The sequence below is a fragment of the Betta splendens genome, chromosome 21 (genome assembly GCF_900634795.4).
Source record: "Betta splendens chromosome 21, fBetSpl5.4, whole genome shotgun sequence".
In the NCBI taxonomy this organism is placed as follows: domain Eukaryota; kingdom Metazoa; phylum Chordata; class Actinopteri; order Anabantiformes; family Osphronemidae; genus Betta; species Betta splendens.
In genome coordinates this window covers 5901682-5926291 of record NC_040899.1, presented here as the reverse complement: position 1 = coordinate 5926291, position 24610 = coordinate 5901682, and the positions used below count along the sequence as shown (strand labels likewise).

Here is a 24610-nt window from a genome sequence, read left to right as displayed (position 1 = left end):
TCATAAAAGCAAAAAAGCTCATGTTCACGGTCAGCTGACGCTACACCTGCACCCTGCTTGCCCCCCCCAAGCAAGCCCCAAGAACAAGTCACTATAAACTGAATGCAAGAGTGGCTGACGCAGGAGAAAAATAAGGAGGTTCCCAGAGGTCAAGTACATGTTGACCATTGTTCCTTTACTTTCTGCTCCCACTCACTCAAAACATCCTGAGCTGCCTTCAAAGCAAAACAGCATGTCCAAACGTCCACCTGTTAGTGTATATACACCTGTGTTCCTTGCGTCATAGCTTTCAGTGCTGGTTTAACTGCGATGAATGATTTTCTATAAATTGTATCAGCGTAATGAGAAATGCCAATCAAACATTCAAGGTGTAACGACGATGTCTGTGAATTTCTTGCTTTCTCCATCTAACGTTCCACAGATTTCTCATTTACAATAAGTGTAAGCATAATAAGACACTTTGCATTTTAGAAGTGTGATTCCAGGATCCAACGTCCTTCTAAGTTATTTGATTATCAAAATTGTTGCTTCATTTCCTGTAAGCATTTGATTTACAGGACATTTCAGCAGCAGAATGGTACAGCTCTATGTTTAACTAATTCAATACAGTCTGTTTGCATAGTGGCTCTAGGAATAATAAAGCAATACACATTCCAAATACCAGAAGTGAGTTACATTGTGCAGAATGAACGTAAATTAAAAGCATTTGTCATTCAAGGCCCAAATGTCAGCACATTACATAGAATGTAGCTTCTCAAGGGCTGCATTTTTCAGACTTGTGACTGAAACCTGACTGTTTGTTTAAAAAAAAGACTCTTCTCAGTTTGACCTTATGGCTATTCTCAGGATGTGAGAGCACCTTCTCAGATCTATAAACGGGTATCCCATAATGAGTATGATGACACCAAGCAGAAATACTCTTCAGTTTCATCAGGGAACTCGTACAATCACATTTATTCTATTCTTCCGTGGCAGATGCATTATGGGAATGCCCTTTGTTCAAAGGATTGTTAAATCACCTTTGGAAAAACTTAGACACTGATGTGGGAAAGTCAGACTTTGACCTCTACATATAAAACGAAAGGGGTTCTAAAGCCATGTCTTTAAATTTACAATAAAGGTTACTGAATCATTTAATCTAACCTCTGACCTACCTAAGGTTTACTGTACATATGATGTGGCAATATTTAATGCTCCAACTGAAGTTATTACAATTACAATTACTATTACTGCATTATAAAAATAAGGTCTTGCAGCTCTAATCGATACTTCATTAATAATGATAAAATCAAACGTCACTATGAAAACAGAACGACAGCCTAAAAGGAAAAAATTTGGCTCTCGTTGGGTCATTACCCACAGCAGGTGACTGGTCTGAGCACAAAAACCGCTAAAAGCCCATCGTACACTACACGATCAGCACCAAATATAGAACAGACACACGGACAGATGGAAAAGACCAAAGACAGAGCTAAAAGAGTGGTTTTAAACTTCCATTCATAAGGAGGAAAAACAACAGCAAATTGAAAAAGCTACAGTACAAATGTGCTCAAAAACACATCCCAGTGTGAGAGGTGCTGTCAGGCGTCTGTTACACAGGGTCATTGAACAGAGATCCCTTTTTGTTTACCACTGGAGCGACTGGCTTCCTTAGGTTTATAATTCATTAATGCTTATAACAAGCTTTCCTCTGTCATCCACGTCACCTGATAATCAAATGCAGATGGCACACTGCTTCTGAACAGCAGATGTACTTATTGCATGAATAACAAATTATTTTTCATCTCGTCTTTTAAAATGATCTATAAAAGCTCTATTGAAAAGGAAACTGTTTATCTACTGTACAGTAATCCTTTGCATATTATCCCATCAATAATAGAGTTACAACTATTGACAGGTTTGGTTTTGCTGAATAATCATCGGTGTGTTTCATCTTGATTGCTGCAGTGTGTGCATATCGGGAGGTTATGATGATTAATACTGCCTGTGCATGAGCTTGAGTGATGGAGTTTGGGAAACAGAGAGACAAGGACAGGACATGAAAGCTTCACCGCATGTCGGCCCTGGTTAACCCTACAGCCACACAGGTTGTGACAGAGGGTGAACATAAATGGGCTAACAGGCCCCTCCAGTGCATTGTTGTCCAAGATATTCTCTCCTTTGTCAGATACTTTTGACAGGAAGAGACGAGTTACAGCACTATAATCTTGATCACAGCTTCGGACTGAGAAGAATTAAATAATACTTATTTAATAACATAACTACAGTAAAAGACTGATTGATTGTGAGAAAAGACATGAAAATAGAAATTTGATAGAGGGAAGATGAAGTCCAGCTATGAGCAAACTGTACTGTAAGTTCACATAAGTCTGCATCCTTCTACATTTTTAATTTGCTCCTCAATGACTAATGTTGTGGTCGTTTGTTTCTGGCTGTCTTTGATCGTGAGTTGAGGAGGACAGTAATCCACTCGAAGCCAAGTGTTTATATCTAGGACAGCTGAGAATTGGGTCACATGTGATTTCTGCTGCCCTAGGCCTAGATGGGAGCTACCTCAAAGTTTCCTCATGATTGTCTGTCTCCACTGTGCCCAAGTTTGTCAACAGTGACTCGGCAGAACGGATGCAAATGTCCAGCCAAGTGTCAAGGTGAGACTGTGACAAAAAAGAGACACCCTGCATAATCCTCTGTGCTTTCTTGCCATTTAAATCAATAGCACGGCAGCAGGCCAACATCAGAGGAGATTAGAGTGATTTAAAGTTACAGCCTTTTTTACTACTGTGCATCTGTTTTGTATTATATAATAAGCCATAAATATACCTATACACTTTTTAGTTACTTACTGCATGGCTCTAGAGACTGCACTGTCTATCAGTAAATCCACCATTTTGGTCCAGACTGAAATATATCAACATGTCACAAATCATGTTGACAGGCAGGTCAGCAGATCGGCAAACTAATGGGTACGAAACAGGCTTCCATGAAGTCCAGACAAACAAGATCCAGCAGAGACAACGGGAGGTGAATTAAGTAGACAGGGAATGCTGGCTGCAGGGTATGTCAAGAAACGTGAATGTAGAATGGAATCGACAAAAACTGGTGAGTAATTGAGTCAGGGTTAGATAATCATGAAAGGCAGGGGTCCAGGTGACCCAAGGAAAGGAAAGTAACAATGGGCACCAGCCAAGGAGCAGAATAAGGGGTCCAAGGCAAAACAGAAAGGACATTAAAGCTTCACCACATCCACCTTTTAGAAGGGTCAGCATTTTATTTTGTCATTGTTTCATGACATAAACTGGATAACAAAGAGCAATGGCATTCCATAAAGCTAATTAGTGCTAGCATGCTAAATTAACATGCAGGTTACAGTAAAGCTTACAGCTGACAGTAATACTAACTGCATGGTATAAAATGGTTTGTTTCCAACTTACTGTACTGTATGTTTCTTTTCAGGACTGAAAGCAATTTCTTAAGTAAACATAAGTGGGCTAGAAAATGAAGATATGCTACCAGGAATCATGGTGAGGAACAAAAGTCTTCTGTTTATTGGATTCATCTGGTACAGCCTGGTATGGTATAATGTCTGATCATTTCCCTTAAAAATAACAAGAGAATCCAAAGTAATTACGAAGTCCCATCATCGAAACACACAGAAAGTGTAAAGCCTCTGCCCCTCGATGTGTTTTGCCATGTTGATATATTAAGTTTGGCCCCGGACGGGAAACTGCGTGGTGCATTGGTTGGTTTTTGACAATGTACTTCACAGTAAGACCAAAGTTGATCACCAGTGTGGAAGAAGGTTAGAAAGCAATACAATTTTGGACTTCTGTAAATCAACATTATAACAAAATGTTTCGATCTTATTTCACACACAGCACGCTGGCCAGGCCGTGTCAGTGGAGAGGACAGAGGCACGTGTGCTGCGGCAGATGCGCCGGTAATTATGGGGGGATGAATAGTGATGTTTTAAGAGGAGATCAGGATCAATTACAGTCATTCTACGCAATGCAGCCAAGCCCGAACACACACCTTCTAATTACGAGGCAAGATTTCAGAGCAAGAACAACAAATCTGACATGTTTGCACAATCAAACAAATACTGATGTATGATGTTTATCTTTCAATATTTAAAGGTCTTGGTTCTGCCTGCACATGACAGTTCAATTGCACTGTGATGTGTTTGCTTCTGCTGCTGCTGTTGTCGTCGTTAATGACTTTGGATGAGCTTGGAGATATATTTAGTCGCTAATCAGACAAAATTAATCTAAAGTCGTTTGGAAATTTTGTTGCATTCCAATAGCTTGCGGGAATGCACTAGATAGGAGTGCATATGAGGGAGTAACCACAAGAGGCCCAAACATGGATATAATTTCATTTGATTGCCACACTCATCAAGTCCAAATGAAGATTAATGAACACATGATGAAGAATTGAAAATAATAATATTCCTGTTGTCTTTAGGGCTCTAATTTGTTTGAGAACATGCTGTCACGCTACAGAGGGCTTATTGGCATTTGCTAATGGACTGCTCATTGTAATGGAGCTCAGGAGAGGGGCATCTGTGTACACTAGTAAGGCCACAAGCTATAAAAAGGTGAACTAGGAAGTGATCAGCCATGTATGTGTTGAAGAGATACTTGTGATGTACTGTGGTGAAGAGAGTCCACAGCGTAGATGTGCATGAGCAGGAATGGTGTCTGTATGTGGAGAGGGAGGCAATTCCCTAAATAACTTGTTCATTGATTGTAGCAAGTAGATGCAGTATTGATAGTGTTGTTCGCCCAAAGGACCCAGATAGACCAATAATTAATTGCAATAGAATAAGGAGGTAGGATGCATGCTGCATTGCAGCTCTACAAAGGTTACTCTTCTGACACATCTTATAAAAATATTAATTTGCATGAATAATGCATGTTTACCAACTGTATTGGACAAAATGATGAAACTAGCATTTTTTATTTTGACTTTTGTCTGGTCTTGGCCAGCAGGTGTCACCATTTTTGACTTCCTCCAGAGCGAAAATGTTTTTAACACAGACTTTATAGTGATTCAGTGTTTTCCAGAGCTTACGTTCAGTACCACTAGTAACAGTTGAGATAAGTCTCAATTACAAAACAGGCTGGAAAGTCAACTACAATCAGATCAGACAGGGGCAAGTAAGTGGAGATGCTAAAAGACTTGTACTGCACATGGAGGAGTGGACAAACGTGAAAATAATCAGAGACTCATGGCTAAAAATACAGGAAGCAGGCTAATATCTCTGCAAAATAAGAGTTGGGAATTCAGATTTGGCTGGTGATGCTTGTGTGTATAGAAATCTGTACTAGCAACTGCACATGATTTAATGAAGGTAAACACAGTGGATAGGCACATAATCAATACGACCATCCTGCTGCAGTATGTATGATGCTGCAGACAGTTAATGAACTGAAGGAGAATGCTTTCATTCAGCAGCTGTGGACTATAATTTGTGTCAGAAAGGATGACATTTATTTGCATTTTACAGACGGCAGGGTTCTGCTTTATCTATTTTATTGGAATAAAACTGTTTATTTGAATTAATTTAAGTCTGTAGTTGCTGCTAGAATTGTTTTTGCTCATTGGTAGAGCAATGAAAGATATTTTCATAAAGCACGTATATACACAACTTGCTTTAAATTGTCTTCTTCGTCTAATTGTAAACCATGTGTTAACGCTTGGCACAAAAATACATACAGACAAAGCGTATTTCAAGGTCAGGAAACGGTAGTTATAGTGGTTATACTCTGTAATTAGAGGCCCTGTCTCCCTTGCTCGTCCCTCAGCTGTCTTCTAGCTCGCTTACTCTAATCTGTGTTCTGTGTCACTGCATACAAATAACAGTCGCAGCAAAGCCAAGTAATTCACATGAGACAGCCTCCCCTACCTTCTTATGAGCGCCGTCCATGGCATTATCAACAGCAGCATAGGTTTATGAGATGTGTTAATTTGTAATGCCGGTAATCAATCTTGTTGGGTGCTTGGATCTTGTGTTTTGGCAGCTAAACTTTATGCCCATATGTAACAGTAAAAGACCTAAATAAAAAGAGCTGCACACTGAGTCACAACACAACACACACTTCTAAGGCACTGAAAAAGCTTTAGCTGTGATTCTTGGGTTATAAAACAACATGAGGATTTAGTTTCTCTAGACCCGAGCCTTAAGATATGTTTCAGTGGTGTGTGGGTGCTTGCTATCCACCCCCACAAAACTTATACAGTAGGTGATCTATAGTGTAGATAGAGAACAACGTGAAATATTTACTTCAGCATGACACAGAGATTCACCAACATCTCTATGCCAGAGTTGCACTGTCTATTAACAACTGCGTGTGTATTTATTACCTACATTTAGTAATAAATTGTTTCATTACACAAGTAATTCCCCATGTGAGAGGCTGACCTGAGAGCTCGAAGCCTTACTCTGGAATATTCATACACACAGGGTGAGTAATCATTGCCTCTCTCCTCTCATCTGTATAAAGCAAGCAACATGAGAGTTTTTGTCAACACAGCTCAATAACACTATGCTTGTGCATATGAGTTATTAATAACAGTGTGCTTGCTGGCTGACACTAGATCTGCACAGCCTCTTATTCCAAGCAATGCTCAAATTGAAAGTTCAGAGATGCCTGAGGTTTATGAGTTCTGTCGCAGTCAGGGTTGAGGGATCAGGTCCAACACACAGCTCAGATGAAATGTGTAATCGAAAGAAAGGAGATGACATCCCTGTTATTTTCTGAGTCATCAAGCATTCACTCTAATACCTGATCTGTGTTCTTCGTCTCATGTCTCTTCTCATGTTCAGTATGTGTTTAACTTACTGCTAGTTCATTAACTTTTCAAAATAAGTTGTAGAAAATGAACTCAGTGTGCAGAGATCATCGGCTCTGCAAGAACAGCATGTAGTTATTTTCATCCTGTCCCAGCCAAAGGTGAACTCATGCATAACAACACAGACACTTATGCACAAACGGTTAAGATTCCTGTTGCTACCTTACTCATCGCTGGGGGATGATGCGTTGGTGGACCCCCTTGGGCAATATCTGATCCCTCACACCACCTAAGACAGGAAGAGAAGGTGCAGAAAAACAGGAAAAAAACTGAGACATCAAGAAATACACTGCATGTTCGTGTGAGAGAGAGGAAAAATACATGAGGAATGTTAAAGAAAATGTCAGCTGCTGACATCTATCATGCCCTTTGGAAAAACACCTCACAAAACTTTTGCTCTCTGAACAGAGTAACATTAATTAACTATGTAGAAGTCTATTTCTGAGTTGACGTTTGGGAAGGAAATTTAAGGAGACAGAAATTATGTCGAAGCATCAGGATTTATGTGTGGTAGTGTGAAGCAACACACTTTCCTAACCATGAGCTACTGCGAAGACTCACACCACAGTACTGGCTGTGCATACGGTACATCAAACTTAGAAGCGCTGTCAGTTACAAGATATTGATCCGGACCCTTGCCCAATAAATAATGGCATGTGTCTGTTTGGTCTGGCAAAATCACAACAGTGATTTTGTTGCTTGCTCTGTCACTCTTTAGTCTCCATGTCTGTCACGTTTCATCCATCTCAGTCTCTTCTGGTGTAAAAAAGGGAACTGAGTTAGTGGCGGTGTCATCTGAGACATGGCATGAAGTTAAGGCATATAGTGTTTAACAGATAGTGTCTGTCCCTGAACCCCTCGGCCAGATGGCCACTGTCTGCCAGGAAAAAGGCCAATCCCCCCCAGGTTCCCAGGTTCACATGTGCAAAATCATACAAAAATAAACACATTTATAAAAACAGTACACTATTTAAAAGGTTATTTCGAAGGATGTGTAATATAAGGGGGGTAGAAACCGTAGAAAAGATCACAATGATAATGTTGTTTGACTATATTCTGTTTAGAGCTGCCATGTCAGCTGAGCCACTAGGAAGCCACTACACAAAGACTTTAATGCCATATGTGTTTTCTGGGCCTTATGTGGTTTTGTTGTTAGACCCATCATTGGCAAATCTAACTTTAACATGGGTGGCAAAGAGCACAAGACCAGAAAACTAAGCCATCAAGTCTCTGTTGGATGATATGTGCCCAAGACTCCCTTCTTTTCCAGGAGGAGATATAACGGTCTGTGAGCCCCCCTGATCCACAGACAGATGGAGCCGCTCGTCTTTTTTCCTCCCCCTCCCTCTCTATCCTCCCAGGCGAAGTCGTTCATTCTGCCCCAGGGAACATATGTGCAGCTTCTCTGAGAAAGTGCAATATCTCGTATAAGGGCCAACTTTGAGATCTGGCATATTTCCCAAGGGGCTTCTTATTGTTCTGCTGGACCTTGTGTTTTGATGGACAAGCTTGAATTCAATGCCCATGTAACACAGGGCACACTGTGATCTCTTCAGTGATGCCAAACTTCAAATTAAATTATATGTGGGCATAGCCTTACACCATAAACTGAAGCCTTGGAGATGGACAGTTAAGGTACTGTCTGTCAGTAGATGAGGCAACACTGTCTTGCTGGGCCTTTTAGAAAAAAAGAACATTATCTTCCACTACACAGACATAAGTATGTCAGAATATAATTCAAGATTCAAAAATTATTTTGCACACTTTAATCACTGTCACAGTTGGAGGAACACATTGGAGATTAAAAATAAGAATGCTAACAGTACTAGTACTAGCTAAAGTTTTATTATAGATGTTATCGCACAGATGAAGATCAACCCTTCCAGAGGGTGGAGTTGTGCAGGCTGATGGCCACCGATAGGAAAGATCTCTGGTGGCATTTTGTGGAGCACCTAATACTGATCAGCCTCTGGCTGAAGGTGCTCCTCTGTCCAGCCAGCACACTGTGGAGGGGGTAGAGGTGTTGTCTAGGATGGAGAGGAGTTTGCTCTATGTCAATAATAAACCCCTCATTCACTAACTCGGCAATGCTCATAAACTGTACTGTATATTGCTTATGCTGTGGTTACACTTGTGGCCAACAGATTATTTTTTGTCATTGAACACTACAAAATAGTGGCCAAAAACTTCACCATGAAGACAAAGCCTCTGCAACAAGGTCAATGAAAAGCACAAGTCGGGGGATGGATATAAGAAAAATGTTGCTTGGAGTACAGTTAGAGCCATCATTAAGAATTTAAAAGCATGTGGCACATAGTTAATCTGCTTCCTGCAGGCCACCCTCTAAAAGTGACTGACTGCACTAGAAGGAGAATAGTTAGGGCCACCAATGCATAAGTGACCCATCTTTCAAGTGTCCACTGTACAGACAACTGTTGCTGTCTGAAACTTTAGAGAAAATACATCTCTGACAAAGTTTGGCAGAAAACAGGTGGGAGACAGGGGTTAACTGGAAGTAAGCTCTGTGGTCTGATGAAATGAGACCTGTGAGATTTTTGGCCGCCAGACAATGTGCTCAGCATTATGCTGTGGGGATGATTTTCTGCAGCAGGCCCCGGAAGGCTTGTAAATTTAAAGAGTAAAATGGATGCAGCAAAAAAAAAAATCTGGAAAAAATCTGATGCAATCTGCAAGAGAAGTGCAGAACTGGGACAAGAGTTGTTTTCCAGCAAGACACTGACCCGAAGCATACGACCAAAGCCACACATAAATGATTCATGGACAACACTGTTAACGTTCTGGAGTGGCCCAGACCACAATCCAATTGAGTATTTGAGACTAGCATTGACACAAAATGCCCATCTGGCAATCCCCATGGAAGCAACAGAACCTGAGCACACTGCAAATTTAAAAAAAAGGTGATTGAGACCTATCCACAAATATCCAAAAGTGTAATTGCAGCCAAACGCACATTTACTAATTATTGATTCAAATGTGAAACATTTTGGACAGTTTTGGATTTTTCATTTTATAATGTCAATTAGAGTTCACTTTGTACTAAAACAAATCATGTGTTCATCAGTAAAAACAGAACCAGAGTAATTTGATGGCTCTATACACAATATTAATTTATCTAAACAATATGTATCACATTATTATTGCCATCACAAATCATTATCAGTATACAAAAGCTTTCCTTGACCTACACTGTCACTGTGTATCAGATGCATGAGAGGGAATTTGTAATGTATTTATTAAGCAGGAAGGGAATTGGTAGATCAGTAGCACCGAGTCTGAATAAGTGGGGAGCACAGATCATACAAGTCATCGTGGTTCATGACTGAGTGCGATGCTAAGAGGGAGCATGGAAAAATTACCACACAGCAAATTAACTTGGCAGAGTGTGATTAAAAATAATTTTTGTGAAACTAATTTGCACTTACTGTAGCATAAAATTAAGGTTGCGTTGGAACAGTTGGTTCAATTTTCAGAGGACCATCAGGACTTTTGAAAATTTAATGAGGATCTAAATTGCCTCTTTCTCTTCCATACACAGCATGTATTTGTGACAACCCAAGGCCGTCTCTGTCTGTTGAAGACCAAGGAGCCGTACAACAGCAGCACATTAATACAGCACACAGATGCCCAGGTTGATCTGGTGGACAAAACTTATCAAACACCTTGGCTGGTCTGAGTCACACATTTTTCATTTCTAATTTCACCTACAGTGAAACAAAATATGTGGAGATCCACAGAGCACCTGATTAAACAGGGACGCTATAAATACAATTCTCCATTATCACAAGTTTTTGGGGATGAAACACTCCCAATCGGCTTTTATGACTCACCGGTGAGCATTTGTGTGTATACGGCACCTCGTGGCTGACAAAGATTGGCCTACTTGAAGGAAAGAGAGTGGATCTTTATGAGCTGCTCATGATAAGGCAGGGAGACATTAGGGTGACGGGTGTTCTAACCCATCCTCCTCACGGTCATTGTGTGGAAGAGAAATGTTAAAAGATGACAGCAACTGGAGCAAGCAGTATATAATCATCCTTTACCTCTGCATGGCCTCCATCCAGCAGAGCGCCTCTTTTCTTGTCCACCGCAGACATCCATGGTCTGCCTGAAATGACAGAATAAGAGGCCATGACTGACTTTGATTTGTCTCGGGAGACAAAGGTCCCTGCACACTAGCCTGCACACTGTCTTAGCCCATATACAGTATACAGGTGTTTTAGTGGCGTTTATATGGACAGTTTCAGGCCTCTGAACGGAGACTCACATTTCAGATTCATCTGTCTATGGCTGACTGACAAATGTTTCTTTTTGGCTGAACAAACGATCGACCAAAATGAGCTTAGTGAGGGGAAAGAATAATGGGTTCCTCATCCTCGAACAAAACACAATAACAAGCAAACAACAAAACTGTGGCTCATTGTCCAAGGTGTAAAGGCGACTTACTGTACAGTGCACATGTCGTGGATATGACTGTCATGACATGACAAGTGTTTTTATTTTATTTGTTGCTGGGTCAGAATTAATTTGGGGTTTAAATATCTAACATACAGTACAAGGTAAAGGTGAAAGCTCCTGTATATATGGTTTATAATTAAAGTTGTTATAGTGAGAAGCTGCATCATGATCATGACATACTACAGCTGCTACAGTAGCTGTAGTATATTAAAGTTTGATATTAGAGCACAGTAAGCGTGAGCCAAAACAGTGAAGCAATGAGTCATGAAACATTCAAAGCGAAGGTGAAAGGGATGCTCCACAGATCTTAGAAGAACTGCATAGTCAGGTGATAGTATTGGCAGGTGCATATTAACAAACAATGACTGTTAACACTTCTAGCAATTTATACCACAGATCCTGTGTTATCTGAAAATGACAGCAGCAGCATAGACAGATAGATTACAGTGACTGTCCACACAAGTAAAGTGTCTATCAACAAGACACTGGCTAATGTGAAAATAATGCCAAACTGAATAAAAAGCTTAGTCTGAGTATTAGTATTAGTTCATAAAAATGAACCACATACACCCCCAATGTGTGAAGATCAAACGTCTTTCCACGTGACAAGAGATGCAACAGTTGTGTCAATTATTCTACGTGAGCTTCTAGACAGCGTACCTTTCAACCGTCTCAGGTTAACGCCATCACACAGTTCAGGGTTAGAGCAGCAAAATTCAAAACGACAGAGCTGATCTACGTTCAGCTCTTTGCCAAATCTTTTCTTATGCCAGATGAAAAATCTTGCGGTAGGATCAAAAAGAGCGGATCCCAGATCCTTGGTCGTGGATAACCTTGTACCGGCAGTGAGTGAGCCACAGGAGGGCATGTTTCTGCCTCAGGCTGGACACCTGTAGTTGAAAGAGCCGTCTTAAGGCGGTGGAAATGAAAGGCCAACGCCTCTATGAGAAAATGTAAAAGAAAACTCTGTCAAAGGGTGTATATTATAAAGTTTTTAAAAATATATGACTTTCTCCTGACATTTTCCAAATTAGATTTAAAACCACATGCATTATTCATTACGTTCTCTATATTTCTATTTATTGTTCAATATTTCCACCAAATATTTGTTAACTTCATATGAAAATATAAAAAATATGCTGTCTATAACAATATTCTATATGCATTTTTAATTTTTTTAAGTACTTTAATAACCATAGAGCATTTTAATTAGGTCATTAAATACCTTTGGCCACAGAACTGGACTGAAATTAAAAAAATAAATCCCAAATATATTAAGAATGCTAAAAGTCTGTCTCGCCTTTAACTATTCCCACACCATCGACACAAGGCTGACCTCCGACAGCAACTTACTCAAGGTCACTTGAGACAGGACGAGCAGAAAAATCTGTGGCATCATGTTACCAACGCTGTGCTGAGTCCTAGCACATAATATGTAACGCTTGCCTATTTTGTTCGGTTCCCAAGCAGTAGATACACGGTTCATCACTGTTTGAACGCCTCTTCCTTTTGTTCTGTGTCTCTGGGGTCATCCCAACCACAAGCCCCATGACAAAGCGTGTTTCCAGTACACTGTAAACCAAAGCTCTGCCCCGTCACACTGGTCACTCCCCAGGCCTCGCTGCTACAGGCCCAGCTCTCTCCACTTGTGCTCCTTCTCTCCTCTGTGACTAAGTCTCTTCCACCCAAAGTTAATTTTTAATGACACACTTTGTTATGTAGGTCCACGGGGGGCCCTTAGTGACTGTGCTTTAATAAAGAGAGTCTCACTGCCTGCTCCCTTCAGAGAAGGCTTCATTAAAACCAGCGGTGGAAAAAAAAAGCTCTTTGAAGTCCCAGATTTCAGCCTATCCAAACTTCATATTTCTCCATCTGTCTGTCTGGGGTTTTATGGGTTTATTTTCATTTTTACGTCAAGAGATTTTGAAAGTGTGACCCCCCCATAGGCACTTTGCATAATGTACATGAAGCATTATGGAGAATGGAATATGATACACAGTACACAGAGTAAGCACATATACTTACACTAAACTACTGATTTTCATCAGTGATCAGTAAAAAGTTCTCCAACAGGCATGACAGGATTTCTGAATAATAACAACTCAAGCAGAATGGTCACAAAAGCCAAACATTTCACAAATGTCCTGTAGCAATTTCATTCTTTAAGGCAGTAAAAATGTCTCATTAAGCCTGGACCTGTGACAGCTTCAAACACACAGTAACTTCAAGCCACAACGCTTCCAATGTACAAAACACAGCAAATAAATCTGAACAACTTGTCAGCTTTATAGAAAATATACACTCTGTAGACGCAGTCAAGTGTTAGCCAAAGCCTCAGGTATCGTTAGTTAGCTAAACCAGGCCTCCACTAGACAAGAAAAGCAGCAGAACAAGCCTCAAGCCATCACATGTAGTCATCAAACAAATGTAACTGCCTCTCATTAAAAGCCTCTTGTAGCACATGACAGTGTTGTTAGCCACCAGGTCCACTATCGAAATGCAACAAATAACCTATTTGACTGCAGCAGACGCAGTTTTATAAAGTTTGTGCCTTCAAAAGGCAGGAAGTTCACCGTTTGCTGCCATGGAAACAGTATGCTTCAGTTCAGTCAGTGGGGGTTGAAGCATTCTTGCTGTTTGAAAAGAATAGGAGATCTGCCAATTCAGCATCACAGCCATAGTTGGACTGCATATTTGTATTTCGCTGTTCACGTAATCAACCCGCAGATAAATGATGGTTCATCTTCAGCACACAATATTTGGTACAGGTTGAAGTACCTGCTTTTAATGATGAGGAGAAACTTTGAAGTTGAGTGGAGCTGCTAGTAATTGTTCTCTATTGCTGTGAAGACTGTTACTTCTGTTTCCTGCCAGAATGAACACCTGGCTCTTGGCTTGTTGCTATAATAATCAAGGGGGGAAAATGACTGCAGCTGTGCTATAGTTGCATTTAGCCCGTAAATTAATAAATATCTTCCAGAGGCTACAACTGCCTTTAATTGCTGAAATTGATTAGACAGTTTATCGGATGCGTCTCCTTCCTCTTCTCTCATCTGTGAAAACATGTAATTTTCTTTTCCCACACTTCTCCATCAAGAAAACAATTACAGAACACAGTGATGAGAAAACTAAACAAATGCTATCAGTAAGCTGGGGGAGAGAGTGTCACAACGTAAGGAAAAACATCATAAACTGCTCTATTTTTGCAATGTGGGAAATTAGAAGAAAATGGAATGAATGGAAATGCATAAACTAACATAACTCACACTCAGAGCAATTGAAGCATCCATGTCCTGCTCCTCCTCACTTATAGACAGACGTTCACTGGTGGTTTGTTTGAAATATCAAAAATAAAATTCAGAAGTAATCCAGAATATTTCACATCCTTGTTTGTATATTTGCATATTCTACATTATGGACGTTGTCTTGATGCAGATTTCTTTGCATGTACTGTAGAACACACATTCAAGAATGATTTAAAGTCTACATTAGAGGATGTCTTTCAAGCTGAATTCATTATTCTTTTACTGGGCTGTCATTGCTACAGCCCACAAAACAACACTACCAACCACCTTGAAAAACTCATGAAGAAATACGGTCAAAGGGCGATTCTCATTTCAAACAAATATTGGAGCAAAACAGAGACCTTTAAAAACAAAGATGCAATATTCATTTGAACAGAGAAAGCTAACAGACAAGGTATACATGGCTGCAGAAACAGGACAAAGGTGCATAGCCTTATAGGAGCTGCTGAACGTGTCAAAAACATCCAATAATAATGTCATTTTGCTGTTGTTTTTGGAGGGTGGGCTCCTGGTGCTGCTCCTTCTTTAGTGTATTTCAGTAGACAGAATTAGCAGAAGGTAATTATTTAACAGGTTAAAATGAATAACACTTCTAACAGTCATTAAGTGTCTAACGCAGGTTTGTGTGTGCTGCAGAGGGAGTGTTCTGCTCTCCTTGTATTTCATGTGATTTTCAACTCCCTCCTTACAGGCGGGGAAGAGCTGATTGCAGTGTTCTCCCTGTCTTTCTCAATAAGCCTGGTACTGTCGCTTCCTCTCTCACTCAACTCATGTATGGAGCAACTGTCAAGCCGCCAAGGCCCATTCACTCCACCATGCTCCACATAGACCACAACTCCCTGTGCTCTGTCTGCATCGCATCTCCTCCCCAGCCAGCTCTCAGCTCGCAGTCACGTTCTAAAGCTTTGAACTTGAATTTAGCTCACCTCCAGTCTCTACCTCGCAGCCCCCATTCCATTTCCCCATGCACCCCCACTCTCCTCCCAATCTTATAACCCACCCTCCCTCCAGCTCCACTCGGGGCTACACGATAACACACTTTGGAGAGAACCGCTTTCCCCCAGAGCAGCCCCAACAGTGAGCATATTCATTCCCTCATAACAGCAGAGTAGCAAAACTGCTGTCACACCAGGTTTGCCATGCTAATGTGGCTCTAGGCACCACTACACTGCCCTTAAAATACTGTCATGGAGGTGTGTGGAGTGTTTTGCAGTTGCTGGAGGGGAGGGGGATTGTTTGGAGAGATTCAATAGCATAATGCAGGGCTTATATACTGTAAAAGTATGGATGATGCTGTAGAGAGGGACCATGAAGAGAGTTCATGGAGCATTTCCTCTTATAATAGAAAGCTGTTTTGTTCACAGTAAGGTAAATCCTGCTGGATGCATGTGAAAATGTGAAAACATCTGCGCATGCTTCTTTTATCACCCCCATCTGCACTCTGAACGGAATGAGAGAGCAATCTTCAAAGGGCCGAACTGACACCTTGTAATGCTTTGAACTATGTCCTTGGACCGCAATGTTGAAAGACAAGCACTCCCTTTAATCTCTCACTTACAAACATCATGTATCAAGACAGGTCTCTTCAGATAATACCAACATCTAAACAGTTCCTTAGTAAAGCTGTATGCAAGCATACACAAATATAGACACAAAGAGAATATGTGTATGCTCTACTGCAGATACAGAGAAAATTAGAGAAGCAACAATGATCTCGCCTCCTGTACCTCCAAGTGAGTAATTACTTCCTATTGGTAAGATGTTGCAGTTGTCAGCAAAATTACTGCAACACCAAAGAGGGCAATCAGCCAATTATTGTTGCCACAGTTTTCCTGGTTGCAGACTCCCATTTATTCTAAGGCACATGTGGGATGCATCAAAGTGATTCCTCGTGTAGGTTTGTTCCACCTTTGATGTTACATAAAACTGTACTTTGGTGATGTCTCACCCTATAACTCCCTCTCTGGCCTAACCTATTTTTACATTTAAACAAAGTGTTTCAAGAAATCCCCTTTCGGTAGTTATGTAAAACAAGCCTGGATGTTTTATTTTATATTGTGATACTGTGATCTTTTTGATATCCCAGACTTACAAACAGATAAAGTGAACCAAATTTAGCAACTTAGCGAGTGTAAACTGAGACACACATTCAGACTTAGAGGTGACAGTCTACAAAACTTCATTAAAAAAACTAAGAAGAAAATGACAACAAAAGCAACAAAAAAGAAATCCACCTGCTAACAAATGGAAAAACACTGATGCCTAAATATAACTTAACTCACCTTGGATGGCGTGTAGGAGAAAGACAGTTCACCACCTCATCGAATTAAAATCCAGTAAGTATGAAGATTTTCAGGTGACGACGTGTTTTGAGCCTATCTGTAGCATAAACTGCTAGCTTTACCGCTAGCTTAATGTAGGCTAACCGTTAGCCAAACTATCCGGTGTTTTGGGCACTTTCACCATTTTCACCCACTTTAAAAAGTTGTTTGCTTTATTTTTAACCTTTGCGAATTAGGTTTGATTGCGGAGGTGCAAAATTCTTATTTCACCATAAATGTTTCTGTTTCTGTTGAATTCATATCTACCACACCAGCTAACAATGCATACAACCGTTAGAAATATTAGCCCCGCCTACTATGATGTACTTGATTTTTAATTGGCTATAATAAAATAAAGTTACGTCACTATCACTAAAGGACGTTTTTAAATATGTCCTTATTGAATTGGGAGATGTTGTAGTCAATCTGGAACCTAAAGGGTCGACCTTAACACATCCTGAAATTCATTAAATGATCATATATCATATACAATTTGCTGTAAACCTGTAATAAAAATGTCATGAAACCTACTGTATAGAGTAAGTCTATTATAGTTATTATATGTATAATAGCTCAAAGCATAGAACAGTCAGGCTAGTATGTTACAGTTGATGAAAACAAGTCTTATGGGAGATACCCAATTAGCAGGAGTTTAATTAGCACCTTTGTGTCAATTTCCTGTAAAAAAAAAAAACTAAATATTAAAATAACTGAGTCAATCACCATTAACACGACCAGGTTTTTGTATCATCACTTACTGCACACAGAGAGAACATCAGAAACAGATCTGTTAAGCAGTGTACTGTAAACAGCTGTTTTTTAAGAGAAAAACTTTAAAGTTAGTTTAGTGTTATTGAAAACACTTATAATGAAATGAGTGAAATAAATCACAAGGTCGAGATCCAATGTGAAAACAAACATAATGATAATAAACAAATGCACACGTATTTCTCAGCAAACACTGTTGATATGAAATAGGCAATAACATTTTATGATGAAAAACACATGGCAATATTGCAGAACAAGGACAAAGAGCTCTTACCAGTACAGAGGCCACAACTAAGAATATTGATGATGATGATGATGATGATGATGATGATGATGATGATGATGATGATGATGATGATGATGATGATATTATTTATTAGTAAATTGTAATGTAAATAAATACTGGGATCCCACAGCACAGTAAGAGTAGCTTGTCAGTGAATTTCACACATCAAACACCTGAAATAATGTAAAGGTCACATTCATTATGTTAGTTTGATTCTTTAAAACAATTATAGTACTGAAGTTTGAACTAATGTTTGTTACATTGTTCAGTTTCTTCTAACGTGCATTATCAAAACTTAAGAATAATAGTTGAAGAAATAGATAAGTGTGACATAAAGTGGCATCTTTTCTTTGTTTGACAGTTGGTTTTGATGCCATCTGGAGTTTAGCGGAGTGGAGGTGGATCACATCAGTCTGACACGGAAATGACAGCTGACAGCAGCCAAACAAGGAACAGTTGCATAGTTTGACAACAAGATGGCTCACAGAGGTAAACGCAGCACGTGACTGAAGAGAAAAGCATCATGTACAAAAACATTAGAACCACTCACAGTGAAAAGTCAAAGTCATACTGTAAATAATGTCTTCTGTTGTGTGACATGACCAGTTTATTATGTTTCCTTTCTATCTGCTGATGTCCCATGTCTCATCGGATGACTAGGTGTTTGTATATACACATACATACATATACATACACGCAAAACAGGTCAGGATTGCAATCAGCCATCAGATTGTTGGTGCGATGGAAAATAGTGATTGTTAATTCATGTGGTTGATAAATTAGTGATTGGCACCAGAGATGGGGGCCAGGCTTAAAGGCAGGGGCATATGGGGAATGAGGGGCACAGATGCTCCTCGGGGCCAGAAGGCTGATCAGCCTCCTGATCAGCAAACTTAAGAAGAAAGAAGAGGGGGGACAAGAAACACTGGGGCAAGCATGAGTGAAGATAATGGTGAAAACTCCCTGCTCCTAAAGTCAATTCTGTCCCCATTGTGCAGAACAACCCCCCCAAACTCAGCCCTGAAACCCAGCATCCGAAGTGCCAGTTCACTGCAGGGGCCTGAAGTAACTGGTTCACCAAGTCTGCCTCTGAGCAGTAGGTCCTGTCCTACTCTGACCTCCAACAAAGTAAACAAGTCAGAGAGAAAAAGAAGTGGCACTTGAGTAAACCACAAACACACATAGCACAGATATAATCCTACTAACATGTCCAAATACCAATGTATATAACACATATATTCAAATGTACACAATCTGCAGCGCAACCCCTGGAGCTTTGAGAGGATCTCAGCTCCATCTACTGGTGGCAGCATGAATAATCCACTTCACAGTGACAGCTCAGTTCCCTAAAATCATTTTCTCCACCGCCTTTGCCAAGCGCCCTCCTCGTCTCATCTACGCCTCCTTCAAGCCAAGAAAATAATCTGACATGATTAGTTCCTGTTTGCCGGTACAGCGCTACAGTCTCTCTTCACAGTGCTTAAAAGCCATCATTACACCAAAGGAGCCGGGGCGTAGATTCCAATCAGTATTGATCCGCTAGTCGATGCCATGTTTTCCATGTGATCCCACCTTCTTGTTAAAGGTGCAGAAATGGATTGTGCTTGTGTTTCTATTGGGACTTGTTTCAAATATTCAGACCAAAAAACGCTGAAGAGTTGGGCCGAGGTTAAGTTGTACAGTGACAAATAAGTTGAAGTGAAGGTGTGAAACTAATCTCATCTCAGCGCTGAAGGCAGTAGCTAACACATTTCTGTCTGTGAGCGTGGTTACAGAAGGTTTTACAGTAATATAACGCAGTGTTGCAGAGCCGCAGACACTGGGGTGGCATGAAGCTGGATTCTAAATGATTTTGAATGTAGATGTGTCTCTATTTCTGCTCAAATTCTGCTGGCAGTGTACTTTTCCCATTCTTATCACTGCCAACAGCAGAATAATAAACGTCTTTGTGTAGCTACTTGTAAAACCCTCCTCCCAACAGCAAGGGCTTGTGGGACATTTTGTGAGATTAGGTTTTTAGTTGACGTAGAGAAATGGTACATGGTACCAAACATTTTAACGTAGGGGTTGCAGATAACATTCAGAGGATATTTTTACGGGTGAAGTGAGGACTAGATATCTGTCCTGGTTCTGGCATCCATCTTCCAACAGTTGGAGCCAAATACATGAGTTTGTTATCAATCAAAACAGCTGCTGCAGATCAGATAGTCATATGGTAATGCGCTGCGAGGCTGCGGAGACTGGTGACGGGACAGAACTAGTTCTGGGGAGGACTTGGCCCTTCACGTGTTAAATCGCTGCCGGGATCAGAAGATGATCTTTGTTTCACAGTCCTTGCTTTTGTGAATGGGCATATTCATTGGTTGCTGAGAGGAACATGACGTGCTGATGAAGCACACATTTCCGTGACATGATCGCACGCACATACAGAGTTGCTGAAGGTGTGAGTGAAGGGCTAATAGACTGATGATGTCACCTTATTTGCTCCACGCAAACTCCCTGTTGTGATGACACTTAAAGCAGCCAGTGTTCATCGTCCTTTTCCTCTTTCATTACTGCCCCGCAGACCTTCTCACTCTGAGTCAAACCTCATCTCCCTCTGTCTCTGTGCGCTTCTCTCGTGATTTGGCCTCTCGTTCAGCCCCTAATCACCCTTGTGCCGTCTCACCAAGCTCACGTGTTCACCGGTGGTTTCTTATTTACATAATGTACTGGATACGGTGCCGGATGAAGTGGAGGCCCTCAGGGAACGAGCTTGAGTATTCTTCATGATTATGATTAGGGGGGATTATGCGTTGACACAAGAAATGTTCATCTTAGAGATTAATTATGATGCAATTTTTATTATGACTTGTTAGTAACAGTATGACATCAATTAAATTGAGAGTACCTTCTACTTATGTCTTATTATAAATGAAACAACCAACTTAAATGCTGTGCAGGGAGATTTATTCAGATGTAGTTTTAAGTCTTGCGTTATGTTTGTTTAGGTTATTTTAATCTAAACTGAATTCACAAGGAATGAAGAGATGTTAAAGTAATATTCACGCTGATCACCGGGTTTTCTGTTTATTCATTCTGCTGAAATAACATCAGCCTCCCATTAACAGATACAGCGTGTCCCATCTATCCAGCTACAATTCAGAGGTCTCTAACAATGGAGTGAATCAGATTTGTGCAAATGTCAGCTCTCTGTTGTTGGCTAACAATCAATAGCGGCAGTCATTTTAATGCTGTTCAGCACCAAACTTTATTCAATATACGCACACACAGTTCCTAAGCAATGGCTCTTTACCACTACAGCAGGTTTGATCAGACTGCCGCAGCATCTGAAATGCACCAAGTAACTGTGTTTTAACTTGGAGGTGAGTGGATGTGATTTGTGTGCAGCTGCAGTGAATGTGAACTCATTCGCTGTAGGTGCTGTACAGCCGTCCGTCCTCGCCTCTGCGCCGCGATGCGCCAGGTGACAGGTGCATTACCCAGAAGTCCCCTCTCACCTTGTTTTCCGTCTCTGCGCCCCTTAGGTGGCGTTGAGGGGCAAATACGTACGTGTCACCCAGCTCCCAGCTGCGTGGACGGACCTCAGCCCTGTGATGCTGTCGGCGGCGCTGATAACCACAATCACTCTGCTCACGTACCATGATTAGCGCGGGGACAAGATGTCATGTCACTCTGCTCGCGCTGAGGAGCCGATGCTGTCGACGAGCCGCGTCCACACACCCAGAGGTCTCACGCATGCGAGCTGATGCTCTGCACCATCGGCTTTAAGCAAACAAAAGTCACACTTGGCATCAAGCTGCATTATCTCACAAAAACAAAGACGGTCAAACCCAAAGTTGTTCCAAAAACCAGCTGGTGAGAAAAGTACAGTATCTTACAGTCACTTCCAGGAAGATAAATAGAATTGATGTATTAATAACCTAAATGTGTGATCACTGTTTGACATTTAATTCACATAGGCTTGTAAATGTTACCATGGCACCTGGATCAGTTGGACTCTAGCTATAAATTCCACTGAGGGTAATTCTCTACCTAATTATATGCAGAGCAGAGATGGGTTTAAAACAACCTGTAGTTACTGAACCGTTATCTTCTTACTCGATGATTTAGACATTCTCATAATATGTCTGGCACATTGTCAGTGTTTCCAGAGTCCTATTGCCTTGATTGCACTCACACACTGATGCCATCTCAGCAGCAGCAGGAATATTTGACTCCATCTCATCAGCGGCGGCTTCACGTGTGCGTAAAGGAGACCGTGTCTCCTGTCCCAGGTAATGACCCGGTGATATTTAGAAATGCCAGCACATTACTTAAAGGTTCAGGTGCACAATAGACAGGATGCTGTAACCTCCACGGTGTTGTTTATTCCCCCGCACGCTCTGTGGTGTTTGGCCTTAAATCTTCCATCAGGTGCAGCCTGACCCGCGTGTTCAGACAGTTGGAGAGGTTGACAGTAACTGGGAGCCGTGCCATGACGCTGCCCGCTCTGAGATAGCTCCTGCCTTATCTCCAACCTGCTGACACATCTACAGCAAGGCATTCATTTAATCCCATCTGTGGCCACATAAACATGAACTCCACCGTAAAGAACATGATATACTGACACGAAGAAATGCCAATTATTCATGTAGTGGAAATACCTTGTCGACTTTTCACACGAACACACACACACACACACACACACACACACACTCGCAAGCACGTAAAGGCCAAAGAACATGACAGAAAGAAACTGAGAAATGATTATTGGCCCAGTGTTTAGAATGCAGCCTGTCTCTGCGCAGGTCAGGCTCAGCCAGATGCTCATGAATACAGTTGTAAGACCTCCATGGGAAGTTGTTTGCGATGAAGTTTTGCACAGCTCAAGGTCACTTCCTGTTAAGTTTCCCTTGGTCACATACTTGCTGTCAAGCTACTGCTTACCTCGCTGACCCCCCTGTTCTGGCTGCGGCAAACAAACATGACACTGACTGTGTTTCATTTTTTATTCCATTGAATCGGCATTTTTGTTCTACTCTGGGCCACTTTACTTTCCTAAATACTTTACCGTCCTTGGATTTTTGTCCACTAATAGAGGTGGTGGAAGCACATCCCATTTGTTCAAAATGTGACTCATACATAGGGTTTTTTTCAGAAAACAAATATGTTCAGTATTAAATTTGATTAAAGTGCAGAGGAGAGTTCAAACGGCTTCAAAAACTTTATATCTGAACCTTCTAATAACCTTAAAACCTTCCCAAAAGTTGACTTTTTAATAGCGGCAACGAAAAGGCTACTTGAACGGCTCCATCAATAAAATGATCACAAACACATAACGTGGAAATAATTGTACCCTTAAAGTCTATAAACAGAATCGCACATTCCCACATCAGTCGCTCAAGCAGCTATGATCCGTCAGCTGCAGCATGAAACCACCAGCAGCATGAGTGCGTTCATAAATGGGTAAAAGAGGAGAAAACCGTTTAAAAGGCTCAATGTACAGATCTCAGGTGAAACAGAGAGGGTCATTTTATCTCATTGGAAATAGCACCGGCTCAAAATAGATGAGAATAGATGCTTTTGTGGATCAGTAGTAATTAGCAACGAAGTTTTTCCAAGCCGTAATTAACCTGTGTCCGCTCTCATCCTTCATCCTCGCTGAAAGTTCTGTACAATAAGAGTTTCACAAGTAAAACGGCAGAGGATGGCGACCACAAGTAGGAGAACTACTTGTGATCATTAGAATGAGAACAGCTGCTTACGACAAAATAAACACATTAACACCAATGCTCCACAGTGTGCAATCACAGGCCCAAAGAGACAGCTGTCCGCCTCTAATTACATCCACGCGCATCCTCGCTTCCAGTTTTTCAGCTTTGTCACAACTTTTTAGACTTTCTTTGTCTTTAGTGAAGAACATTTTACTTTTTCTCTGTCTTTATTAAACATTAACGTGTTGCCTATGGTACATGTAGGTCCGTTCGGGCGCATAACTGCAAGTCCAAATTTCTTGACACACGTTACGGTTGTTTTGCTTTTTCAAGAAAATCAGATTTCACTGCGGCCTGGAGAAAATAAATGAGAATCATTTTTGTATAGGATTATGTTACAGTGAAAATGCAGCCAAATGATGAACAGGGGGAATTGCAAATGAGAACGAGGCCTCTGTTCTACAGGAATGATGCTTAATTGCATACAAAGCTGCCATTTAGAGTCTATTGTCCTGCCTGAATGTTGGCAGACCTCGGCACAATGTGTTGACTGCATTCTTCCTTTCTCTTTCTTGATTTGTTTTTCCTCCCCCATTTTGAGGGTTACACAGCATTACCATTCAGAAACCTCCACATTTTCCCCAGTAATCAGTCTGTTCTTTTTTGTGGCAAAGCTTTAATCAAACATCTCATAGCGTCTACCAGCCAGAAATGTGTTATTCCGACAGAAACACAAAAAAGCATGCAATTACTCCCAGCGGACCTGTCCCTCCTCTCGCTACAGCTGCAGAAAAGAGGGCACTATTCCAAACACGTCCTCCTCCTCCTTTTTCTTCTCTTTCCTTTCCTCTGCATGTTGGAAAATAAGATCAGCGAGGCCAAACCTTAATGACAGAGGATGAGGTT

At 40.9% G+C, this 24610-nt stretch overlaps 1 protein-coding gene and 1 long non-coding RNA gene across 14 annotated transcripts in view; one reads left to right on the top strand and one right to left on the bottom strand.

Moving 5' to 3' along the window:
• LOC114847693 (interleukin-1 receptor accessory protein-like 1-A) overlaps positions 1-17261 on the bottom strand; it is a 115914-nt gene extending 98653 nt beyond the window's left edge. For 4 of the 13 annotated variants that reach the window (XM_055505068.1, XM_055505065.1, XM_055505077.1 and 1 more), the window contains exons 1-3: positions 16916-17261; positions 10914-10978; positions 7015-7081 (exon numbers count right to left, since the gene is read on the bottom strand). The gene's annotated coding sequence lies outside the window, so the exon portion shown is untranslated. Of the gene's footprint in view, positions 1-6421; positions 6494-7014; positions 7082-10913; positions 10979-11988; positions 12270-14594; positions 14653-16915 lie in introns of all 13 variants that reach the window. The other 9 variants (XM_055505073.1, XM_055505072.1, XM_055505071.1 and 6 more) reach the window with 8 other exon arrangements.
• LOC114847698 (uncharacterized) lies at positions 16551-23810 on the top strand. Its single transcript, XR_003784250.3, has 3 exons — positions 16551-16969; positions 18370-18497; positions 21536-23810. It is a non-coding gene; the product is annotated as an uncharacterized LOC114847698 (long non-coding RNA).
• Positions 23811-24610: the final 800 nt, after the last annotated feature.